We start from the raw sequence: 25,305 nt of genomic DNA on the forward strand, positions 1-25,305 counted from the left end.
GGTTTGGGCTGGGCGGCCATGAATCATTCAGTCAGTCATTGCCTTTTATATACACGGTGTTTCACAAGATATGTCTCACAATTCATGTTGCACACTTCTAGAAGTTGTACAGGGGACTTAGTATGTCAGCTTTACATCGGAGTCCATGTCTGGAAAAGTCATACAACGACGCTACAGAACGTCAAAGTTATGGGCGCCGGTGCCCGTTGGTTTGTTGGTTGATTTAGGGGAGCGGACTAGACAGCGACGTCATCGGTCCCTTCGCATTAGAGAAGGATGGGGAAGGAAATCGACCGTGCCCCTTCACAGGAACCATCCCAGCATTTCCCTGAATCGATTTGGGGAAATAAGGAAAACCTAAATCTGAATGCAGGTTTGAACCACCATCCTGCCAAACGCAAATGCAGTGTGCTAGCCAGTTAGTCACCTCGTTCCTTCTAAGCACTTTTTTTCCAATAGTAGAGATACGTTTCACACTAGCGAAGAAGAGCAAGTGCTCATAGCGCCCCAGGTATGTATTTTAGAGCCCATGTTTACTAGACATTTTTGCTCGTTTTTGTTCATACTACCACCTCTGAAAATTGCCTATCCACCAATCTTAGCAGCAACAGTACTGGTACATGTATTTCACTGACAGAAGTATCAGAATGATTTTCACTTTTAACTTTCGACTCGTTCGTTTCCGGTACAGGGAGCATTACCTCAAACAGATACATTTATCCGTCTCAGTTGTCCCTGAATGTCCGTAACATCATCAATGAATCACCCCGTATATACACTACTAGTCATTAAAATTGCTACACCACGAAGATGACGTGCTACAGACGCCAAATTTAACCGACAGGAAGAAGATGCTGTGATATGCAAATGATTAGCTTTTCAGAGAATTCACACAAGGTTGGCGCCGGTGGTGACACCTACAACGTGCTGACATGAGGAAAGTTTCCAACAGATTTCTCATACACAAACAGCAGTTGACCGGCGTTGCCTGGTGAAACGTTGTTGTGATGCCTCGCGTAAAGAGGAGAAATGCGTACCATCACGTTTCCGACTTTGATAAAAGTCGGATTGTAGACTATCGCGATTGAGGTTTGTCGTATTACGACATTGCTGCTCGCGTTGATCGGGATCCAATGACTGTTAGCAGAATATGGAATCAGTGGGTTCAGGAGGGTAATACGGAACGCCGTGCTGGATCCCAACGGCCTCGTATCACTAGCAGTCGAGATGACAGGCACATTATTCGCATGGCTGTAACGGATCGTGCAGCCAAGTCTCGATCCCTGAGTCAACAGGTGGGGACGTTTGCAAGACAACAACCATCTGCACGAACAGTTTGACGAAGTTTGCAGCAGCATGGACTATGAGCTCAGAGTCCATGGCTGCGGTTACCCTTGAAGCTGCATCACAGACAGGAGCGCCTGCGATGGTGTACTCAACGACGAACCTGGGTGCACGAATGGCAAAACCTCATTTTTTTCGGATGAACCCAGGTTTTGTTTACAGCATCGTGATGGTTGCATCCGTGTTTGGCAACATCGCGGTGAAGCACATTGGAAGCGCGTATTCGTCATCGCCATACTGGCGTATCACCCGGCGTGATGGTATGGGGTGCCATTGGTTACACGTCTCGGTCACCTGTTGTTCGCACTGACGGCACTCTGAACAGTGGACGCTACATTTCAGATGTGTTACCACCCGTGGCTCTACATTCGATCCCTGCGAAACCTTATATTTCAGCAGGATAATGCAGGACCGCGTGTTGCAGGTCCTGTACGGGCCTTTCTGGATACAGAAAATGTTCGACTGCTGCCCTGGCCAGGACATTCTCCAGATCTCTGACCAACTGAAAACGTCTGGTGAATGGTGGCCGAGCAACTGGCTCGTCACAAGACGCCCGTCACTACTCCTGATGAACTGTGGTATCGTGTTGAAGCTGCATGGGCAGCTGTACCTGTACACGCCATCCAAGCTCTGTTTGACTCAATGCCCAGGTGTATCAAGGCCGTTATTACGGCCAGAGGTGGTTGTTCTGGGTAGTGATTTCTCGGGATCTATGCACCCAAATTGCGTGAGAATGTAATCACATGTCAGTTCTAGTATAATATATTTGTCCAATGAATACCCATTTATCATCTGCATTCCATCTTAGTGTAGCAATTTTAATGGCCAGTTGTGTACAAACATTTACAGCGCCTATAGTTTTGTTGCTCAGTAGTAAAGATAGACGGCATGGAACGCTCTCTTTTTTATCTACTGGATGAATATAGTGAGGGCAGTGCGCGTGTCATGATTGAGCTGTTTCAAGACGTATGTACAGTTTGCAAATGTTTTACTCAACTTGTGGGTTAACCTTGTAACTAGGATTGTTCCTCTTGACGAGTAGGTTATGACAGCATTTTAAATTTTTAAATTCGGTCAGTAACTATGTGAACTACGGAAAATCAATTTTTGTAAACACTAAAAGTCGTTAGACATGCAAACTACCACAGAGAGTGGGTGACCCTCTTAGCCGCCAGCTGGTCGAATCGCCCATTCAGTGTTTTTCAGTATGATGCGATCTACAAAGAGAACAATTTAATGGAAACTCGTAATGGTGGTGGTAGATGAGCGTGCTACAAGTTCAGGAAAGAGGACTGCCTGCAGGGATGCACCTTAGCTTGTAAGGCGGAATTCACTTTGGCAGACGTGGGGGCCCTGGGCGCGGCTCGACGCGGACGGCTCGCCCCTAGGGAGGCAGTGAGTCTGCGTCTCCACGCCTCCGGACTCTTCCAGCCCTCCCGCCTCCTGCAGTACCAGTCCCGTCACGTGGACCCGATCTCTCTGCCGGAGGAAGGTAGGGCTGCGATGCCTCGGACAACATCGACGGCGTTATAGGGAGTATACGGCCGTTTTAGCAAGTGTGGCGCTGTAGAACGACCGTCACCTTCCTGAATAAAAGATGGTGAAGTGAATTAGTGAGATCGAATATACATTAAAACGTGAAAGAGACGTCGCGTTGGTACACTGTATCTTTGACTCTCTAGCTGATGTACACTATCCGATCAAAGGTATCTGAGCACTACTGGACGATGATAATAAACCTTCACCTTTGTAGCGGCTTGAACTTTACTGAGGATCCTGTCAAAGAGGTGTTTGAATGTCTGTGGAAGAAAGGCGAGTCATTCTTCCTCAAGAGTTGTTGTCGCATTGTTAGCATCGAACTTAGACAATCAATGACATCATTTTGCTCTAATACGACAGATGTAGAAGACTTGTCGGGAAAGTTTAAACTTTCACAAACTGTGACATTATCGCGAACAAAACCGTGATCCACATAATGTTGTTGTTGTTGTTGTTGTGGTCTTCAGTCCTGAGACTGGTTTGATGCAGCTCTCCATGCTACTCTATCCCGTGCAAGCTTCTTCATGTCCCAGTACTTACTGCAACCTAAATCCTTCTGAATCTGCTTAGTGTATTCATCTCTTGGTCTCCCTCTATGATTTTTACCCTCCATGCTGTCCTCCAATGCTAAATTTCTGATCCCTTGATGCCTCAGAACATGCCATAACAACAGGTCCCTTCTTCTTGTCAAGTGGTGCCACAAACTCCTCTTCTCCCCTATTCTGTTCAATACCTCCTCATTAGTTGCGTGATCTACCCATTTAATCTTCAGGATTCTTCTGTAGCACCACATTTAGAAAGCTTCTACTCTCTTCTTGTCGAAACTATTTATCGTCCATGTTTCACTTCCATACAAATACTTTCAGAAATGACTTCCTGACACTTAAATCTATACTCGATGTTAACAAATGTCTCTTCTTCAGAAACGCTTTCATTGCCATTGCCAGTATACATTTTATATCTTCTCTACTTCGACCATCATCAGTTCAAAAATGCCTCTGAGCACTATGCGACTTAACTTCTGAGTGTTGTGGCTTGGCAAGACAGCCAAGCCACTATGAGGAAGCCAAAAGGCACGCGCTTAAGCTCATGCAGGCTGGCGTGAGGTCTGGAACAGGACACGGAAATGAGAATAGCCAAAAACGTACGTAGCTGCTGGAATACTTAACTTTAATTCATAGTTGGTGAACATCGCTCTTGACGGTACATGTTTTACAGCATCAATAGTAACGGGTAATGGCGCCTTGCTAGGTCGTAGCAAATGGCGTAGCTGAAGACTATGCTAACTATCGTCTCGGCAAATGAGAGCGTAATTTGTCAGTGAACCATCGCTAGCAAAGTTGGCTGTACAACTGGGGCGAGTGCTAGGAAGTCTCTCTAGACCTGCCGTGTGGCGGCGCTCGGTCTGCAATCACTGATAGTGGCGACACGCGGGTCCGACGTATACTAACGGACCGCGGCCGATTTAAAGGCTACCACCTAGCAAGTGTGGTGTCTGGCGGTGACACCACACTGAGGTCATCAGTCGCCTAGAACTTAGAACTAATTAAACCTAACTAACCTAAAGACATCACACACATCCATGCCCGAGGCAGGATTCGAACCTGTGAACGTAGTGGTCGTCCGGATCCAGACTGTAGCGCCTAGAACCGCACGGCCACTCCGGCCGGCACCATCATCAGTTATTTTGGTCCCCAAATAGCAAAACTCCTTTACTACTTTAAGTGTCTCATTTTCTAATCTAATTCCATCAACATCACCCGACTTAATTCAAATACATTCCATAATCCTCGTTTTGCTTTTGTTGATGTTCAGGTTATATCCTCCTTTCAAGACACTGTCCATTCCGTTCAAGTGCTCTTCCAAGTCCTTTGCTGTCTCTGACAGAATTACAATATCATCCGTGAACCTCTAAGTTTTTATTTCTTCTCCATGGATTTTAATACCTGCTCCGAATTTTTCATTCGTTTCCTTTACTGCTTACTGAATATACAGATTGAATAACATCGGGGAGAGGCTACAACCCTGTCTCACTCCCTTTCCAACCACTGCTTTCCTTTCATGCCCCTCGACTCTTATAACTGCCATCTGGTTTCTGTACAAATTGTAAATAGCCTTTCGCTCCCTGTATTTTACCCCTGCCACCTTTAGAATTTGAAAGAGAGTATTCCAGTCAACATTGTCAAAAGCTTTCTCTAAGTCTACAAATGCTAGAAACGTAGGTTTGCCTTTCCTTAATCTTTCTTCTAAGATAGATAGTGTAGAATAAATATTTCTGTCTGTGATCACAAACTTGTTGGGTCTTCAGACGACCGGTTTCGGTCACCGATGACCATCATCAGGTGTGTGGAAAACGTGGGAAAAACACAAATACAACTAGCTGATTGTCTACAGCTTTTCGTTCAACTTTAATACATGTAAAGAAGAACAAAATTACATCTCTGTGCAAAGTAGGCCTATGCCATATCTTTCTGTCAAGATCTTTGTTACAAGCAACAGTTGTAAAGCAGCGCATGCTGGATGGTGAAAAAGCCTCGCTGTCAGAGTGTAAATTAATATAGTTCGTGTGGAAGTGTGAGTAGTGATATAACAACTGGACATCAAAATGGAGGCAGACAGATGGACACTAAACGAAAAAAAGCCGCCTATACTGTCACAGTAAGCAGAAAACTAAATTTACATCCATATCGACACATAAGGTATAGTCATGGCGATACATTAAAGTGTGTTTCATCTTTTTGTCATAGACCCAGCACCCAGCATTATGCTAGCAATAATTATGTAACTTCCTGAAACCATCTGAAGATGAGCCTAAAAATGTTCGAAAACCGGTTCATGGAATAAAACATAATTGTTCAAAAAAGTGACTGTTTGCAGTTTTGTATAACTTATTTACATTCAATATACAGTGGCGGTTGTAAAATATCCGTAATGGATAAGCATAACCTTGTATCATTGTTCCAAGCCGTAGACAATCCACTAGTTGTACTTGTGTTTTTCCTATGTTTCGCTGCAGATCTGAAGATGGTCATTGCTGAACGAAACCGATAGCTTGAGGACTTAACATGTTTGTGATCACAGACGGAAATAAAGAAATTTATTCTAAAGTTTAAACTGATTATTAACTGCGCTCAGGAGACGTATATTTCAAGGAAGTGGATTAAGGATGGAAAACGGCCTCTGTGGTTTAATAATTAATAATTAAGAATTTAATAACTAATTCCGTACCTGGATGCAAGTACTACGGAAATGTTTCCTGAATTCAAATGTCAACCCCTGGAAGGAGACGACATACTTTTCTCGAGGCACTGCTGAGGAAATTTAGAGAACTGATATCTATGGCTGACAGCAGATCGATTATACTGCTGCCAACCTTCATTTCGCGTAAGGACCACGAAGATAAGATGGGAGAAGTTGGAACTTGTGCAGAGGCTCATAGACGGTCTAGTGGAACAGGAAAGGAAATGACCATCATTGGTACGTGGAACCCTCTCCCATGCACCACACTGTAGCTTTCGGTGTATGTTCGTAGATGTAGACGTAGATGAAGTGCCGAAACCAATTAAGGTATTGATTTTGGAAGTTGGGGTGTGAAGCAGACCCTACGTTTCAGCTCATAGCAGAGGTGTTCCACTGGGTTCAAATCGGCACCCTGGGTGGGCCAATTCATTTCAGACATCTCATTTTCCACAGACCATTGCCTCACTGATGCTGCTTTATGGCAGAGCGCATTGTCATGATGACAGAACCATCAGCTCAGAACGTTCACCTGCTGTGCGCTGTATACAGCGCTGTGAAGAGTCTTCGTATCTTTCCGCATTTAGCATTTCCTCAAGCAGAATACGTGGAACACTCCCTAACAATGGGAAACATTCCCAAAACATAACTGAAACTCCTCTCTGCTATAATATTAAAGCTACACATGATGGAAGGTAACGTTATCCATTAGATTGCTACGCATACTGCGAGATTCGTATCACCAAATCATTCGTTTACAGTCATCCACTGTGCATCGGCGTCGGTCTTTACACCACACTTCTTTGCACTTACTAAAGATATGTGTGGCTTATGAGCAATTGCTGGACCAGTGTACCCCATTCGCCAGCGATTCTAAATCTTCCAACCTCACCACTTTCCACATCCTGAGGGAGGGCGGGATAAACCCTAAATGCGGCTCACGAACTCACCGGAAAGAAAGAAATGATATGAATAAAAAAATTGGCTAATTGACTGAAAGGAAAGCAAAGCAAAATACATTCTCTCACAATAAAAAATTAAAATTCACGTTTACACTCATATAATGCACTTATAAATAGTAATGCACAATGAGTTTCGTAATTAATCTTTCAATGCTAAATTACAAATAAGTTTAGTAATTATTAATAACACCATTGGCCTTGGCTTGCAGAGGAAAGGTCTTGAAGGCGGGACTAATTTTGTAAGTAGTGTTCTTTTGTTATGATTAGCTGAGATGTATTGTTCGTCTTCAAAGAAGCCAACACAAAAGCCATTTTTCTCGAAGATACGACGTTATAAACGGCAGTATTTTACGAAATGCTCTTCTTTTCAGTCACAAAACTCATCATCCAACTGTGTCCAAAAATTCAAAGAGCGATTCACTGTGAAATTGTCGGTCGCTTTAGACACTTGCCGTGGCTCATATATCTATTTTTTGCGCGTGAGGAAGGTTGCGGTACGGGGGTGGGGGTGGTGGGGTGTGGGAAGCTTCAGGAAGACTCGTTGAAAGATACGATGGGACGTGAATACTGAAATGTTGAGAAAAGTTGTCCTACGCACAGTCATTGTGCTAGCTCACTGTTAAAAGCACTTTGTAACCTACGAGTGATTCCTTCTGCTGCTTTCAATCACATTTTTATAACTACCATCCGCAATGGTCGTCCCTCCTTGTCCATCAGTACACATATTCCTCCAGGTCTCAATTTAGCTGAGGTTGTTTCTTCTTGTTTACATCTCACAGTCATATGACCAACAGTCGATATGGACAGCTTTAGAAGGGTTGAAATGTCTCTGTTGGATCTCTTACTCAGGTGACATCCATTGATTAGACCAAACTTTCGAAGTCAATGAACTATTTTGACAGTGTTACTCTTTCTCTTCTGGCTTCAACACACTTCCCTTCTTTTGTACTGATGGGTCCGCCCCCCATGATATATGTAGTGGTTAGTTCCTTTTCTTTTACACTGGCACGTCCACCCCCTGTGACACCTAATGGTCAATTTCTGATTATGTAGAGGTGTCCGCAGATTTTAATCAGATAATATGTATCAGACTCCTATGGAATTATTGCTGTACTATAATCAATAGCGATGCCCGATTCCAACCTGGCAGTATGGATTTTAGCAGGACTGATTACTTGAAAATGAGACTGCGACCACAGGGAAAGTAGGCAGAACATAAGGTCAATATGTAAAATGAGGCTGGAGAAGATAGTGAAAACCGTTCCCCCAGCAGGGTTCTGTACCTTGCTGCTTACAAGGTCATGCCTAGTTTACCATCTCCCTCGATATTTGGTGCGATTTTTACTGAGTGTAAGAGTGGTATTACCTGTTGGCTAAATTTACACATTTCTTGTTTTAATGGTTTAATTACACAAGATCTTTTCGTTACCTGTTAAAATATTAATTACAAATGTTTGAATAGGATAATGAATATGAAACTGTTTCTGAGTGGTGGGAGAACGGCGACAAGAGATAAAAAAATCGTTTATTAATAATTCAGAAATATTTTTTTTCTTATGGTCTGCAAAGATCGCCCGAGTTACTATCCAGCTTTGTATCCCAGGGAGATTTATATATATATATATATATATATATATATATATATATATATATATATATGTGTGTGTGTGTGTGTGTGTGTGTGTGTGTGTGAGGTAGAGACGTGGAACAATCTTCGGAGAGACACGGCATCCACAACCGGCGTTTGCTCACTAGATACCACAACACCATGCGATTACGCGGATGACCGAGCGGTTCTAGGCGCTTCAGTCTGGAACCGCGCGACCGCTACGGTCGCAGGTTCGAATACTGCCTCGGGCATGGATGTGTGTGATGTCCTTAGGTTAGTTAGGTTTAAGTAATTCTAAGTTCTAGGGGACTGATGACCTCAGATGTTAAGTCCCACAGTGCTCAGAGCCATTTGAACCATTCGATTCCAAGGGCATGCTGAAAAGTAATGCCTCCAAATTTTTTGTGTGAAAACTCCTAACGCTTTTTAAATAAAGCAAACGTTATTAAGATTCTACATTCTTATTCTTCACACTCACATATTTATTTCTCAACATAGTCACCCTGACGATGACGAACACATTTCTCCCAATGAGAGACGAATATGTTGATAGCGTCACCGTAGAATGTTTGACTTTGTTGACAGAGCAACAACCTCATCTCTGCTTGCACCGCTTCATCGCTATCAAAGTGAAGTCCTCAAAAGTGTCCTTCAGGTGTTCAGTGACTATATACAGGATGATCTAAGACAGTGATACCACGGTGTCGGATTGTTACAGACATCACGGCGCTCGTGTGTACTCTAGCATTGTCATGCTGAAACATGGAATTCTTGGAATTCGAAACTGGATTACAGCGCGCTGTTCCTCACGCAGCGACATACACTCCTGGAAATTGAAATAAGAACACCGTGAATTCATTGTCCCAGGAAGGGGAAACTTTATTGACACATTCCTGGGGTCAGATACATCACATGATCACACTGACAGAACCACAGGCACATAGACACAGGCAACAGAGCATGCACAATGTCGGCACTAGTACAGTGTATATCCACCTTTCGCAGCAATGCAGGCTGCTATTCTCCCATGGAGACGATCGTAGAGATGCTGGATGTAGTCCTGTGGAACGGTTTGCCATGCCATTTCCACCTGGCGCCTCAGTTGGACCAGCGTTCGTGCTGGACGTGCAGACCGCGTGAGACGACGCTTCATCCAGTCCCAAACATGCTCAATGGGGGACAGATGCGGAGATCTTGCTGGCCAGGGTAGTTGACTTACACCTTCTAGAGCACGTTGGGTGGCACGGGATACATGCGGACGTGCATTGTCCTATTGGAACAGCAAGTTCCCTTGCCGGTCTAGGAATGGTAGAACGATGGGTTCGATGACGGTTTGGATGTACCGTGCACTATTCAGTGTCCCCTCGACGATCACCAGTGGTGTACGGCCAGTGTAGGAGATCGCTCCCCACACCATGATGCCGGGTGTTGGCACTGTGTGCCTCGGTCGTATGCAGTCCTGATTGTGGCGCTCACCTGCACGGCGCCAAACACGCATACGACCATCATTGGCACCAAGGCAGAAGCGACTCTCATCGCTGAAGACGACACGTCTCCATTCGTCCCTCCATTCACGCCTGTCGCGACACCACTGGAGGCGGGCTGCACGATGTTGGGGCGTGAGCGGAAGACGGCCTAACGGTGTGCGGGACCGTAGCCCAGCTTCATGGAGACGGTTGCGAATGGTCCTCGCCGATACCCCAGGAGCAACAGTGTCCCTAATTTGCTGGGAAGTGGCGGTGCGGTCCCCTACGGCACTGCGTAGGACCCTACGGTCTTGGCGTGCATCCGTGCGTCGCTGCGGTCCGGTCCCAGGTCGACGGGCACGTGCACCTTCCGCCGACCACTGGCGACAACATCGATGTACTGTGGAGACCTCACGCCCCACGTGTTGAGCAATTCGGCGATACGTCCACCCGGCCTCCCGCATGCCCACTATACGCCCTCGCTCAAAGTCCGTCAACTGCACATACGGTTCACGTCCACGCTGTCGCGGCATGCTACCAGTGTTAGAGACTGCAATGGAGCTCCGTATGCCACGGCAAACTGGCTGACACTGACGGCGGCGGTGCACAAATGCTGCGCAGCTAGCGCCATTCGACGGACAACACCGCGGTTCCTGGTGTGTCCGCTGTGCCGTGCGTGTGATCATTGCTTGTACAGCCCTCTCGCAGTGTCCGGAGCAAGTATGGTGGGTCTGACACACCGGTGTCAATGTGTTCTTTTTTCCATTTCCAGGAGTGTATTTAGGTTACATATCGCCATGTTACGCGCTACAATTCGGAGCCCTTTAGCGGCAAAGGGCTGCAAACATTTAGACACGAAGAATAAAGTTGTAGAACGTTAATAACGTTTGCTTTATCCAAAAGACTTGAAGAATTTTCAGCACGCCTTCGTATATTAATGGGTCACTACATTATATTTGTTTTGGACAGACTGATATAAAATTCCGCCGGAGCTACAGTATTGCAGTTATTATTAATATTGTTTCACAGACTCTTGGGAAGTTATTTATATGAGGCGCAGTGTCTGTATTATTAGTCGAAAAATATATATGTATTGAGATTTTAATTCAGCTAACAATGGTTTAATTTTACGTACTGACCTGAAAGTATGCTCATTTCGTTTTCAGTCGTTTATTGCAGTGTGCAGATTTTTTAATTGTTACGTGAATCTGAGACAAGTTTTCACTCTTGGCTTGTTAGCGGCGCCCCTTGCGGTGGAACTTTATTGAGTGCAATCAGATGCGAATTCTAGGGAGTCAGTTGCGATTTTTAATGTTGGTAAATTAAAGTTCTGAAGGGATTTTTATTTTAGGCCCTTTAAAGCGGCATTTCACCCGAGAAAAACTGAAAATTCTACGCTTGGTAGAGATGGCTAAACTTAGCGTACTTTTCGGTAATTCAAGCCTTATTTCTTAGGAAAGGGAGCCACCACATTGTGGGAAGCTTGTACTTGGAGAAGCATGATGGTGTTACATACTGAGATCTAGAATTTCTCTGGAGTGAAGAATTCGTGCAGGTATTACATATACTGTGTACTCCTCGAGTACTTGGTTAGTTTTGTATCACTTATTAGTTTCAGGAGAACGCTTTACGGCAAGCGAACTAAACGGAAGGAAGGAATACTACCATTTAATATACCATCGATGGCGAGATCATTATAAACGGACCACCAGTTCAGGTTGGTGAAGGATGGGAAAGGAAACTGTCTTTTCTGTTTTAAGGAAACCAAGTCGACATTCGTTTCAGTCGATTCAGAGAAACGACAGTAAACCTAAATCTGGATTGACGGTCGGAGATTAGAAGGGGTAGTGATATGAAAATCGAACACATGGCACAACGGGACCATGGAATGGTTCTTTTCAAAAGTAATCACCACAAGTGTTAAGACATTCATTCCACTGCGAGACGAGACCACTGACTGCTCTTTTACAGAAAGCAGCAAAAACTTTTGCACTTCCTCGTCCACTTGAAACAGACGTCCACGCATGTGTTTCTCCAGGTCGCCAAAGATATGAAACACGGTGAAGGATCCGGGCTATTAGAGGCAAGTTGCAGCGTTTCCCAACCATATCGCTGAAGCGGAAACCTCCTCCGATTGTCAATGTCTGGCGGACGTTATCGTACAACAGGGTGATTTCATGCGAGAGCATTGCTGGGCGTTTTGACTGTATGACGCGTCGCAGTTTCGGTGAAGTGTCTTCATAGCGCTGGGCACTGAATGTGGTTTCACGCTCGAAGAACTAGACGAGCAGAGGGCTCCTGCAGTCGAAGAAGGAAGTAGTCATAACCTTAACATAATTCGTGTGAACAGCTTTCGATTGGGGGGGAAATGGGTGATGTTTACATAGTTGACTTTGCCGTTTGTCCACGGGCTGTCGGAATGCTGTCGGACGCAATCATCCTGTTGCACGATAGCGCACGTCACCACACTGGCAATCGGACGAAGGCTACGCACCAGCGACTTCGTTGGGAAACAGTGCAACATCCTCCGTACAGACCGGATCTTTCACAGTAATTTTTCACATCTTCAAGACCTGAAGAAAGACAAGCAGGGACGTCGGTTTCAGTCTGACGAAGAAGAGCAAGAGGGGACTCGGTTGTGGATCCGTCAGCGGGTAACGCGTTCTCCGATACATGAATTGATCGTCTCATTTTCCAGTGGGATAAATGTCTTAACGCGTGTATTGATTACATTTTAACGGACCCATTCCATGGTCCCGCTGTGGCGGTTGTTTGGTTTTCAGTTGACTGCCCCTCGTAAGAAACACTGTCTCCCCGAATACGAAGTCTATCTCTCACAACTGTTTCACCTCGCTCGGATTACAGAAAGTAATCTGCCGTTTCTAGTTCTCACCCGACGTAAGACAGAAAAAAAATGAAAACCGTAATTTTGATAACAACGTGAAAATTTTTCGATAAAGCAGTGGAACACGGCATTGTTTTCATCAGTCTCTCACTTACTTTTGTTCTCATTGCGTTTTAGGTCAATACGCTTATGTGGACATTTTTTTGGGAATTCGTTCCATTCCTGTTTGGACATTTTTTGGAATGGATTACATTCCTGAACTATAATACTGAACGTTTTCCAGGCATGACTCATGCGCAGCGGATAAATGGAAGACAAGAGACGAAAATGTGTTGGATATTGCAGATGTTCAAGAGTTCTTACTTTAAATACCGTTTCTCCATTCCCATACCTCCTCTCATTCTCCTTACGATAGTTTCTTTCCGTTTCGCAATCCAGGTCTGTTCACGTGTATATGTTCATCCAGTTGGTACAGAGAGCTTACATGATGCCCAGCATTCTTTGGTTTATCCTTTTCAAGGTAATTAAGGAGACTCCCTCGTGCGCTCGAGAAATCTGGAGACATAAGCTATCCAGTATAGAAGACCGACTTCACTTTTTTTTAATTTCAGGGCAACTGTCTTCCATTCCGTACTTTCAATGCGCTTTCGGCTCTCACAGAGTGTGGTGAACGGGCAAGTTATCCGTAATAACAGATGGATGGATTCTTTTAAAGCGGACTGTACACCGGGAAATTTAAGAACATAGGTAAGGAATGAGGAGGTTCTCCGCAGAATCAATGAGAAAAGGAATGTATGGAAGAAGGGACAGGATGGTAGGACATCTGTTAAAATAAGCTATAACTTCCATGATACTAGAGGGAGCTGTAGAAGGTCAAAGCTGTAGAGGAAGACAGACATTGTGTAAGTTGGCTGTTGAGGTTTTCTTATTGGTAACGTCACGTAGCGCTCTGTATGAAAAATGACTGGCTGTGCTATGTGCAGTCCGTGGCTAGTTTGCATTGTTGTCTGCCGTTGTAGTGTTGGGCAGCGGCAGCTGGATGTTAACAGCGCGTAGCGTTACGTAGTTGGAGGTGAGCCGCCAGCAGTGATGGATGTGGGGAGAGAGATGGCGGAGTTTTGAAATTTTTAAAACTGGACGTCATGAACTGATATGTATATTATGAGTTTTGAACATTATTGAGGTAAATACATTGTTTGTTCTCTATTAAAATCTTTCATTTTGCTAACTATGCCTATCAGTAGTTAGTGCCTTCAGTAGTTTGAATCTTTTATTTAGCTGGCAGTAGTGGCGCTCGCTGTATTGCAGTAGTTCGAGTAACGAAGATTTTTGTGAGGTAAGTGATTTAGTGATTTGTGAAAGATAGTTTAATGTTAGTCAGGGCCATTCTTTTGTAGGGAATTCTGAAAGTCAGACTGCGTTGCGCTGAAAAATATTGTGTGTCAGTATAAGCACAGTCATTTGTAATTTTTCTAAGGGGACGTTTCGTTGAAAGGGGACGTTTCAATTGGAATACATCCAGCAGATAATTGAGGACGAAGGTTTCAAGTGTTACTCTGAGATGAAGAGTTTGCACAGGAGAGGAATTATTGGCGAAACGCATCAAACCAGTCAGATGGCTGAAGACTCAAATTACGGGCTTTCGCAGTCGTTGTCAATGACATTAAAAGTTCTTGCGTTGTGGTACGGCATTGTTTCTGGTACCGTGTCGTTTATGGGAACTGGTTGCATTCTATGGCGTATTGTTTTCTTTTCTTGTGCTGGCAGCGGAACAGCATGCCGCTCTTCAGCCAGAAGCATTTAAATGCTAGTCAATATAAAATGTTTACATGATTTTTGAAGTTATTAAAACCATTTTACAATAATGGTTTGTTAAAAAATAGTTGAAAACGCTCCACAGGGAGGGTATAATTGTCGAGAGGTTGACTGGACCTGATGGTATAATCACTCAGTACACTTCGTCACTCCATTAAACCGCAATAGTCTACTGCTAGAAGGGGAATCAGATCTTTCGCGTAATGTCTGTAGAATCTCATAGGTATCTCACGGTGTCCAGATACCTTTTCACTGTTGGGCGATTTTATTTAGTCCGCAATTACTTACAGTAGGATTGATGAACTGAGGAACTGTACTACGATCCTGGAAGATCGAATTCAATATTTCGGCCTTCTCTCTGTCATCACCTGCTAAGGTGCCACCGTGATCACTGAGGGAGGGATTTAGATGTGCTTACGGACTTTACAAATGGCAAAAATTTCTAAGAATGTTTTGTGAGATAATGTTATTTATAAACCGTCTTGATTGCAAAAAGTTTATTCACATTACCGGTTTCGCTTCCTCTAGAACCATCTTCAGATCTGATGTGACGCAGCATGTGAAAGTCAGTGTATTTGGACGGGTTACTCCTGTAACCGAAATATCAGATCTGAAGATGGTTCTAGAGGAAGCGAAACCGGTCATACGAATAAACATTTTGGAATCAAGACGGTTTATAAATAACATTGTAAAATCACTGATTGCTGCTATCGTATCAGACATTATGTCCGTTTTTGCAAATTTTGTGAGATAGGTTGGCACAATTCTAGTTTCACGTTTAATAAACACTTTTCTTACGACTTTCCTAACGCTCGTTTTGCCTTCTTTTAGGCTGTGTCTGTCAGAATTTTCCTTTGTTTGAAACGTCGCTTTCGTAGAGAAATTTCCTAACAACAATGACTGTTCCCCATACCTCACAACATTGCTCGGGAACTACTACTACGACGATCATTCTAAAAGTCAAGAACCCTTTGATCTAACGACATGGGCAAATTCTCCCGTTGCCGTATCATAGGCCTTCATAATCGTAGGCGCCTGTATGACGTTAACAGGGAGTATGTGCAGTTGAGTGGGGCGATTTTAAAATCTGTGCTGAAATTAACGATCACGCCAAATGTGAGGTTCAGAGTCTATTACTATTTATGAATACAAAAAATATTCGCCTTACCGAAAGCTATAGACAGGTAACCGATGTTGATAGAGATGTAATAAATGAAGCTTCAGTTCGAAAGTGGTGAATCATGTTTAATGGCTAATTAATATTCGTGATGAAGAATGATGTCCAGTTATAACTGATGGTCTCAAACCAAGAATTAAGGAGATGTTGAACAGGATAAACGTTCCATTATTAGTGTAGCGTCGCCACGTAGTTATTAGTGAAATTTTTTAAGGAAGCTACCGCGCAGTGTCGCTGTAGCAACTGCAGGCCGGTAAGCACATTGTGGCACACTGTGAGTCGGAATAATACGCAAAAGAAACTTCCTGGCAGATTAAAACTGTGTGCCCCACCGAGACTCGAACTCGGGACCTTTGCCTTTCGCGGGCAAGTGCTCTACCATCTTTTTTTTTTTAATCTCATTTTGTTCGTTTTTGTTCGTTGAATCTGATCGGGGCGGACGTCGTAAGACACCCTTTTAAGTTCCTTGTTGATCTATTAAGTCAGGTTTTTTTATTACAGAGGGCAGCTAACCCTCTGACCGAACACGCTGAGCTACCGTGCCGGCATACCATCTGAGCTACCGAAGCACGACACACGCCCGGTCCCCACAGCTTTACTTCTGCCAGTATCTCGTCTCCTACCTTCCAAACTTTCTGTGAACACGCAAAAGGATTGCAAGACGCGCTACCTGTGTTTAGCAAAACTGCGCTGCATACCGGTAACAGCTAAAGTGGAGTAGGGCGATGTCACCACACCAGGAAGTCCCACTTTGTGAGCTACATGACCAGGCGCTGGGTAAGAGGGCAACAGACGCGCTTCAGGGCCGAATAATACTGGTGAATTTTGAGGCAGATTCATTCGGAATCCATTAGCATCATCACGACGCCAGATCCACACTACATGATGAGATGACTGGATACTGTCAGCCTCAGCCATGGGTTAGGGACTGGGTCTCCTTGGGAGACTTGCTGTCTCAGCGCCACCTACCTGCCGTCCGCACCTGCGTGCCATTGTCAGGCTGATGCCGGGGCGGGGGGGGGGGGGGGGAGGGAGGGCAGAGGTCGTGTCCTGTGCGCAGCAATCTCTGCTTACCTCCACGGGTGGACGCGAGCGGGACCTGAGTCACCAGGTGTACTCATCTTTAAAGGAACACCATTGCAGCTGAAGTACGACGTCAGAACCGTGGCATACTGTCATATCGCCGGCCATTACTCGGCCTGACGTCATCATCACAGGGCGCCTAAGCGTGCTTCTCCTTGCCAGAGCAGGTCAGCCATCCACAGCCGACGCCGGCCTGGCTAGCTGGAGTGCAGTGTGTCTGCTTTACATTACTAATGATGTGACGTGTATTTGATATTGAATAAAACTTCGACTAGCAGTGTGTCACTGGGACCACCTACCCGACACTCGGTCACTCATTCTACCGAGTGCTGCCTACTCTACAATGGACAGATTCTGCTGTCCAAGAATTTCATGATCAGTTCATTATCAAGTTATTAAGGACGATTTGATCTGTAGAACTGTGAGAGTCTCGTCTTTTGGTAGACGAAGAGCAAAAGTATTGAATGGAGCCTGAAGTGACACACTGCACAACAAGAATTGTGGGGAGTTTTTGGTCACGTTGTTAGTGGTGACTAGACCTATATTTCATGTAAAGGTCCAGACACGCAGCGAGAGTCGTGAAATAGCATCGTTCACAATGCCCGGCAAAACGTATTCTGGTCATCAGCAAGGTTATGGCTACAGTGTTTTAGGTCAGACTGGGTGTCCTTTTCGATGACTGTATGCCTCGAGGAGAGACCATATATGCAGCCGCCTATTGGGAGACATGTTGAACAAACGGCGAGGATTGTCATCCACTGGTCACTCTCCTGTCTCCGCGCTAACGCTCGCCCGCATTCCGCTACGGCGACAAGGATTTGTCTCGGAAGTTGAAGTAGCAAGTTTTTGAACATGTACCTCATAGTCCGGTTTTGGCCTCGAAGGATTAGGCCCTACCTACTTTTTTTTACTGAAATGATTCATTTGAAAAGGAAAGCGTTATGAAAATGACAACGAAACGAAAGAGGACCTTTGACTTATTCATCAACTTGAAGACGAATGAGTAGTCACAACGCAAAGTAAAGCTTGCAGAGCGCCACGACAAATGTGTAAATTGCAACGGATAGTATGCAAAAAATAGCTAATATATCTAAATGTAAGTCATCTGGAATAAAAGCGAAACAAAACGTTCTTTACTTTTAGACTGACCCTTGCATAAGGAATATTTTATAACGATTTTTAAATCAGATCCATTTGTGCTCCCTATCTCCGTCCTCGCAGCTGAATGTTTGATAGTAACCACTCAGTCACACTTATATTTACTCCCTCTCACTCGTGTTAAGAGAAAGAATTTTCCTACTTTTCTTGAATTTCCTTGTAGCGCTGCTAGTCATCACCGGTATCACAGCATCAGTATCTCTAATGCCGTGCTCTCCATTAACCGATTTGAAAAGGATGGGAGAAAGAACGAAGAATAAAGTTTTAAGGTCCGGAGATTGAAGCTGCAACGTGACGGTAGGCAGGTGAGGGCAACGGAGAACTGTTCGTAGTTTCGATTACGGTGTGGGCGACAGTAGCGCTACGGTGGCAGCAGCGAAAGCGCGGTGAAAAATTGAGTGTCTGCGCTGGTCCAGGAGGAGAGGATGAATATTCCAGGCTCTCGCCAGCCCACATCACGGCTGGACGGCCCTAATCGGCAGGCATTAGCCTGAATGTTTCAGCGCCGGCTGGATGCGCTTGCACGGCAACGCGCAAAGTTTCGCGCACCGCTGCAAGTGAGGAATGAGAATGGCGAGATAAAAAGTGAAAGAGTCCCCGGGGTAAAAATGGACGTTCTGCCGGGAGCTCCATTTAAGAAACTTCTGTTTTAGGCTGACGTCCCAAACCTCCCATCACATACACCAACCCTTTTATGTCCTTCTGCATACAGACATTACACTCACTTTGCGTATTTATCGTTGGCGAGGAAAAGAGGTGCAAATACTGAAGTTATGACGGTACAGCAGGTAAAAGATTTCCGAACTCTCCCTAAATTTATAATTTTCATTTTTGCTCGAGTCACAGTCATGGCAGATTTTTTGCATTATGCCGGCACCATTTGACTGTAATAACTTTTACCTTTTTGTTATACAAACCAGATTTCGCACTTAGGCCATTTTCAAGTACAGGTTGCGGCACTTGAACTCAGGCAAATGAAATTTATTTTTCAGAAGCAAATTCATTAAAACAAATATACAAATGAAGATAAAAATCCTTTTACCTATAAATAGTGATATCTTTCAAGAGTAACATTACTCGATTAACTCACTTCAGCGGCAAAGACGGCCTCCAATTTTGATCTGAAGCGATCGCATGCATTCAGTCAAACAGCGATGTCTAAATTCGTGAATGCTCTTCGATAGCAGTCGTGTGAAGACGCGACATTAGGGTGCCTCGACTTAATGATAACACTTCCGACTACTCTCCAAAACATACACTACTGGCCATTAAAAATGCTACACCACGAACATGACGTTCTACAGAAGCGAAATTTAACCGACAGGAAGAAGATGCTGTGATATGCAAATGATTAGCTTTTCGATGCATTCACACAAGGTTGGCGCCGGTGGCGACACCTACAACGGGCTGACATGAGGAAAGTTTCCAACCGATTTCTCATACACAAATAGCATTTGACAGGCGTTGCCTGGTGAAACGTTGTTGTGATGCCTCGTGTAAGGAGGAGAAATGCGTTCCATCACGTCTCCGACTTTGATAAAGGTCGGATTGTAGCCTATCGCGATTGCGGCTTATCGTATCGCGACATTGCTGCTCGCGTTGGTCGAGATCCAATGACTGTTAGCAGAATATGGAATCGGTGGGTTCAGGAGGGTAACACGGAATGCCGTGCTAGATCCCAACGGCCTCGTATCACTAGCAGTCGAGATGACAGGCATCTTATCCGCATGGCTGTAACGGATCCTGCAGCCACGTCTCGATCCCTGAGTCAACAGATGGGGACGTTTCTAAGACAACAAATATCTGCACGAACAGTTCGACGACGTTTGGAGCAGCATGGACTATCAGCTCGGAGACCATGGCTGCGTTTATCATTGACGTTGCATCGCAGACGGGAACGCCTGCGATGGTGTATTCGACGACGAACCTGGGTGCACGAATGGCAAAACGTCATTTTTTCGGATGAATCCAGGTTCTGTTTACAGGTTCATGATGCTCAAATCCGTGTTTGGCAACATTGCGGTGAACGCACATTGGAAGCGTGTATTCGTCATCGCCATACCGGTGTATTATCCGGCGTGATGGTATGGGGCGCATTGGTTACACGTCTCGGTCACCTCTTGTTTGCATTGACGGCACTTTGAAACACTGGACGTTTCATTTAAGATGTTTTACGACCCGTGGCTCTACCGTTCATTCGATCCCTACGAAAACCTACATTTCAGCAGGACAATGCACGACCGCATGTTGCAGGTCCTGTACGGGCCTTTCTGGATCTAGAAAATGTTCGACTGCTGCCCTGGCCGGCACGTTCTCCAGACCTCTCACCAATTGAAAATGTTTCGTGAATGGTGGCCGAGCAACTGGCTCGTCACAATACGCCAGTCACTACTCTTGATGAACTGTGGTATCGTGTTGAAGCTGCATGGGCAACTGTACCTGTACACGCCATCCAAGCTCTGTTTGACTCAATGCCCGGGCGTATCAAGGCAGTTATTACGGCGAGAGGTGGTTGTTCTGGGTAGTGATTTCTCAGGATCTATGCACCCAAATTGCGTGAAAATGTAATCACATATCAGTTCTGGTATAATATATTTGTCCAACGAATACTCGTTTATCATCTGCATTTCTTCTTGGTGTAGCAATTTTAATGGCTAGTAGTGTAGTAGCTGAGCGTGTTCAAATCCGGGCTATTTATAAGCCAGATCACCTTTGACCAGAACACGTGAACATTATCTGAAGGTCATTTTATGACTAAATTGTTCATATGAGGTCCTCCTCTGCCATCCGACGCATTGTTCGCCCGCTGGCATTGAATACTGACGTCAATTTTCTGAGCGATTGTAGGACTTATTCTGAGACATCAGGGAATCGTCATTTCAATAATAGTGGAAGCTGAGAGGGGGAGGGGAGGAAGAGTTAAATTGTAGAGGTAAATCAAATTTCGTATAGAGTAAGAAAGTGCTGAAGGATGTAGTTGATACTTGCGCGGAACAGTGTAGCGTGAAGAACCGCATCAAACCAGTCTCCGGAATGAACACCATTAATTAGGGTTTACGAAAATATAATGTACGCTGAAACAATACGTAGGAAATAATTATGTCAAACTGTGTAGTGTGCACTACGGCAATGTCAGGGAAATTTATTTTGTGCGAAACACAAAGAATATTTTTCATTTAACTAGAACATCGTTGGCGGGAGAACGCGCAGTCATAGAAGTGGGTGCAGAGAGTTGAGTTGCGAAGCATCTGTGGTGTGGTACAGACGTTTTTGTTGGCGCACAGATTCCAAATGGAGATTGTGCTGGAAATGCTGTTAGATGTGGCAAGAGAAAATATAAGTGAGCGAGCGCTTGTATGGGCACAGTACATGGTCACAAGAAGATTTTGAAATTAATTTAGAAATCTATTGAAGTTGCTCGACAGTCATAAGGAGCCGCCGCGCCGATAGGCCGCGCGGTTTGAGGCGTCCTGTCACGGACTGCGCGGCCGCTCTCGCCGGAGGTTCGAGTCCTCCCTCGGGCATGAGTGTGTGTGTTGTTCTTAGCATAAGTTAGTTCAATTTAGTTTAAGTCGAAGGACTGATTACCTCAGTAGTTTGACCCCTTAGGAATTCACACACATTTGAACATGAAGAGCCTATTGTCAACAATGAATTTAATAACAGACATTACATCGCACCACAAGTAACTCATCACAAAGTAAGATCCAGCCAGCATTTTTATATCTGTGTAATAGGCATGCCAACCTAACAGTAACTTTTTTGGAACATTCGAGTGTGTAAACTCAAAGCGTAAAGTTTGTGAATGAAACGTATTGATCCAAGTCGTTAACCATCAGCAGGGTCCTATCCTTCTCACACAATTTCCGAGAAAGTCATGAGTGAAAGAAATAGTTAAAAACAAAACAGATTCAGTTGAACTTATAATTGATTTTCAATCAAGTAATTGTACGCAAAAAGCAGTATTGACTACAGTGGTTCATATATTGTCGCATTACTACTGCAGACACTCACTTCAAACTAAAATTGATTTAAATACACGTCATATTTTTATGACAAAAGTACGCTGGCTCTCTTGAAGTCAAAGTAATGTAATGCTTTTGGGTTATATTCTGTAAATGTGGCATATTTTTACATAACATGAATACTGATAAATAGTAATTGCCACGAAAGAACCTTTTTGCGGCTGCGGTTGAAAAGTAATTAGTAATGAACTGTTATTAAATTTGGTCGGGATTATGCAGCCACCCAAACAGAGGATTACCGTCAGTTAAGTAATGCAGTACAATTTCTATGAAATGGTGCTACTTATTGCGTATTACTGATTTTCACAATTATGATTAACATCATTACATTCCAAATTAACGTCTTTAGTGTCCATGTTGCACGTCTTTCAGAGGTGTGCGTTTTGTTCACTTGCCACATTATCATTCTTGCTCAGTATTTGCGAGATTTCAAAGCCATTACAACTTTTACCAAATTTAACTTAGTTTAATTTAGTTTGGTTATCTGCCACCGTTTTTATTCTGTAATGTAAATTCATTCACTTGGTTTTGGTATGCAAAATTACACCTGACTACAGTTGAACCTTAACTCATTACTGTTTTGTTTTACATTTAGATGGTTGTTGTACAAGGTACACACTCGTGCTATAACGATCAGGTTGTTACTATCTGTATTCTATCGCTAAGCATTGATCTCCGGATTTTGCGCCTTGATTCCATTAATCACAGAACTTCAGGTACACGTGTCACAAAAACGTTTTTATGCACCAGGTAGTAGAGGTATGTTATAAGAAGACAGAGATATACATACTCGAATAAAACAGATATTGTCTTCTAATGTGCTCAAAATTGAAGCACACCGACTGGAAACTAATAATATAATAATAATAAAATAACAATAATAAGACTGAATAGGTGGCGTAGACTGCTTGAATTATTCATATAGGAAAATGTGACAAAAATATCCACATCTGTCGTAATAGTATAAGGTTCTGAAAACCCCTTAACCTAGGTTTGGTCGTCTTTAAGAACGTTTTCTTAAGAAGGATCAATGATTAATCCTGGTTCCATGACGTTGTGGAGGTACGTTAAATATGCAGCCATGAGGCACAAATGAAAATCAGATTCACCATGCAACTAGTGTTAACAGTTGATCTTTGTAAATAAGATGTTTTTAAAGACGTCAAAACCTAAGTCAAGAGATTTTCAATAAACGTTGTACTATTGCACATGATTTGGTAGTTTTTTCACCATTTCCTACACCAAGAGTTGCAGTTACTGTCTACAGCCACGTTCAAGATTTTAATGCTTGAATTATCATATGTGTATCCGGTAGATATTGCTCGGATTTCACAAGTAATAAGAGACATTCGAGAGTGAAACCAGTTGAGGGACACAGATAGAGTGATGGTACAGTGACAGCAGAACATCTAGGCGTCGTCACAGTGGCAGCGAAGTTGATCTTGAGGCTTAATGATGATTGTAAGTTCGTGCTAAGATTGTTATCTATTGTGTTTTCACTACCAGCGAGTAAAAAAATGAACGAAATGACTGCTTTTTCAGTAGGAGGGCGACAGCACCTCTTGGACAAATACGGACACCAATCTCTTGGATTGTGTCAGGTAGACGCCACACCTCCCTCATAAGCTGTGGCCCTTCCAAATGTTTCAAAACGCCCCTACTTCTCCTAAACTTCCACAATTATCACGGAAATAGCCCTATAAGAGAGCTTCTAAGCCAACACACCATATTTAGATCGTCCAATCACTGCCTAGTATTTTAGAAGCCATTAAAATGAAACAGCTAATCACAGCCCAGTACATTTAACGTCATTAAAACGAAACAGCCAATGATAGCTCAGCATCTTCCCAGATATTGAACTGGGACAGCCAATAACAATGTCACCGTAGAGCCAACACGTAGTACAAAATAGTCTAGACGATCTGTATTTTGCTTCTTGCTGTTCGATTATTTATCGAAAATGGCTAAGGTGTGTAACTTTTAGCTTAAGCTGCACTTGTCTCCGTGCATAGTTCGATATTTGAACCACACTTAGTGCAAGGCACAATGGATGTGAAACGAAGTAATTACACATCTGAATCGTCTTATTGTTATTCTACAACTGTACAAAACTTGTGATACTTTTCAAGTGTCGTAATGATATTTCCATGTCTAAAACGTTTGTCAAAAATACGTAAAGTTCCAACTTACGGTAGTTCGATGTCTAAAGTTTCTGCAAAGCCACATAAGCACTCATACAATGTTCTTGTTAATGTTATTACTGTATTACTTCTAGAAAACACAAGTTAATTAATGTGTCAGCTACTGGGACAGTTTACGTATTGTGTAACTTGAATTGACACCTAAAACATGAGTGTAGAGTGTAGACTTTCAAATTAAGTTCCAGAATGCTATTTCCGCGTCTGCATGGATCTGTAACGGTTCACAATAAATGTTGCTAAAAAGTAACATGCTGCATTGATAGTTGACAATTCATCTTTGGCCTAAACTAGGCTATTTTATTGAAAGTACGAAAACCTAATTACTAAGCACCATTTTTTTGGGGAACAGAAGATAGCATGTCAATAAAAATATAATTAACGTTGTTGACTGGCTAATATAGCTTCTTCTATTACTTTTACTGTGGGAATCTGCCTGTGGCAGCACATTTATCCACAGAAATTACACTTTTCCTACACTTTAGCACAACAGATCATACTAAAAACGCTACATTTTGTCGAGATCTTTAAAGCATTGGTTCCACTTAAACTGCACAACACGCTGAAAGACGATTACCGACAGCATTCCACGCAGGGAAGAAATTCGATATCCGAAAAATCCGATCTTGCACCAAAATAAAACTGTTTATCAAAATATATAAGTAGTTCAAGTAGAAAGGACATGCACACTGCTTATCATTATATGCAAGTACGAGTGCAGGTCTTTGATTGTGAATGAAAATTCTATATTTGGGACAAAATAAAGTTATCTGTATTATTGATCAAAATATGTAAAGATTTTAAGTAGAAAACGCGTATGACACTACTGTCATGACTTAATGCTTTT

This window comes from Schistocerca piceifrons, chromosome 1 (genome assembly GCF_021461385.2).
Source record: "Schistocerca piceifrons isolate TAMUIC-IGC-003096 chromosome 1, iqSchPice1.1, whole genome shotgun sequence".
Classification (NCBI taxonomy): domain Eukaryota; kingdom Metazoa; phylum Arthropoda; class Insecta; order Orthoptera; family Acrididae; genus Schistocerca; species Schistocerca piceifrons.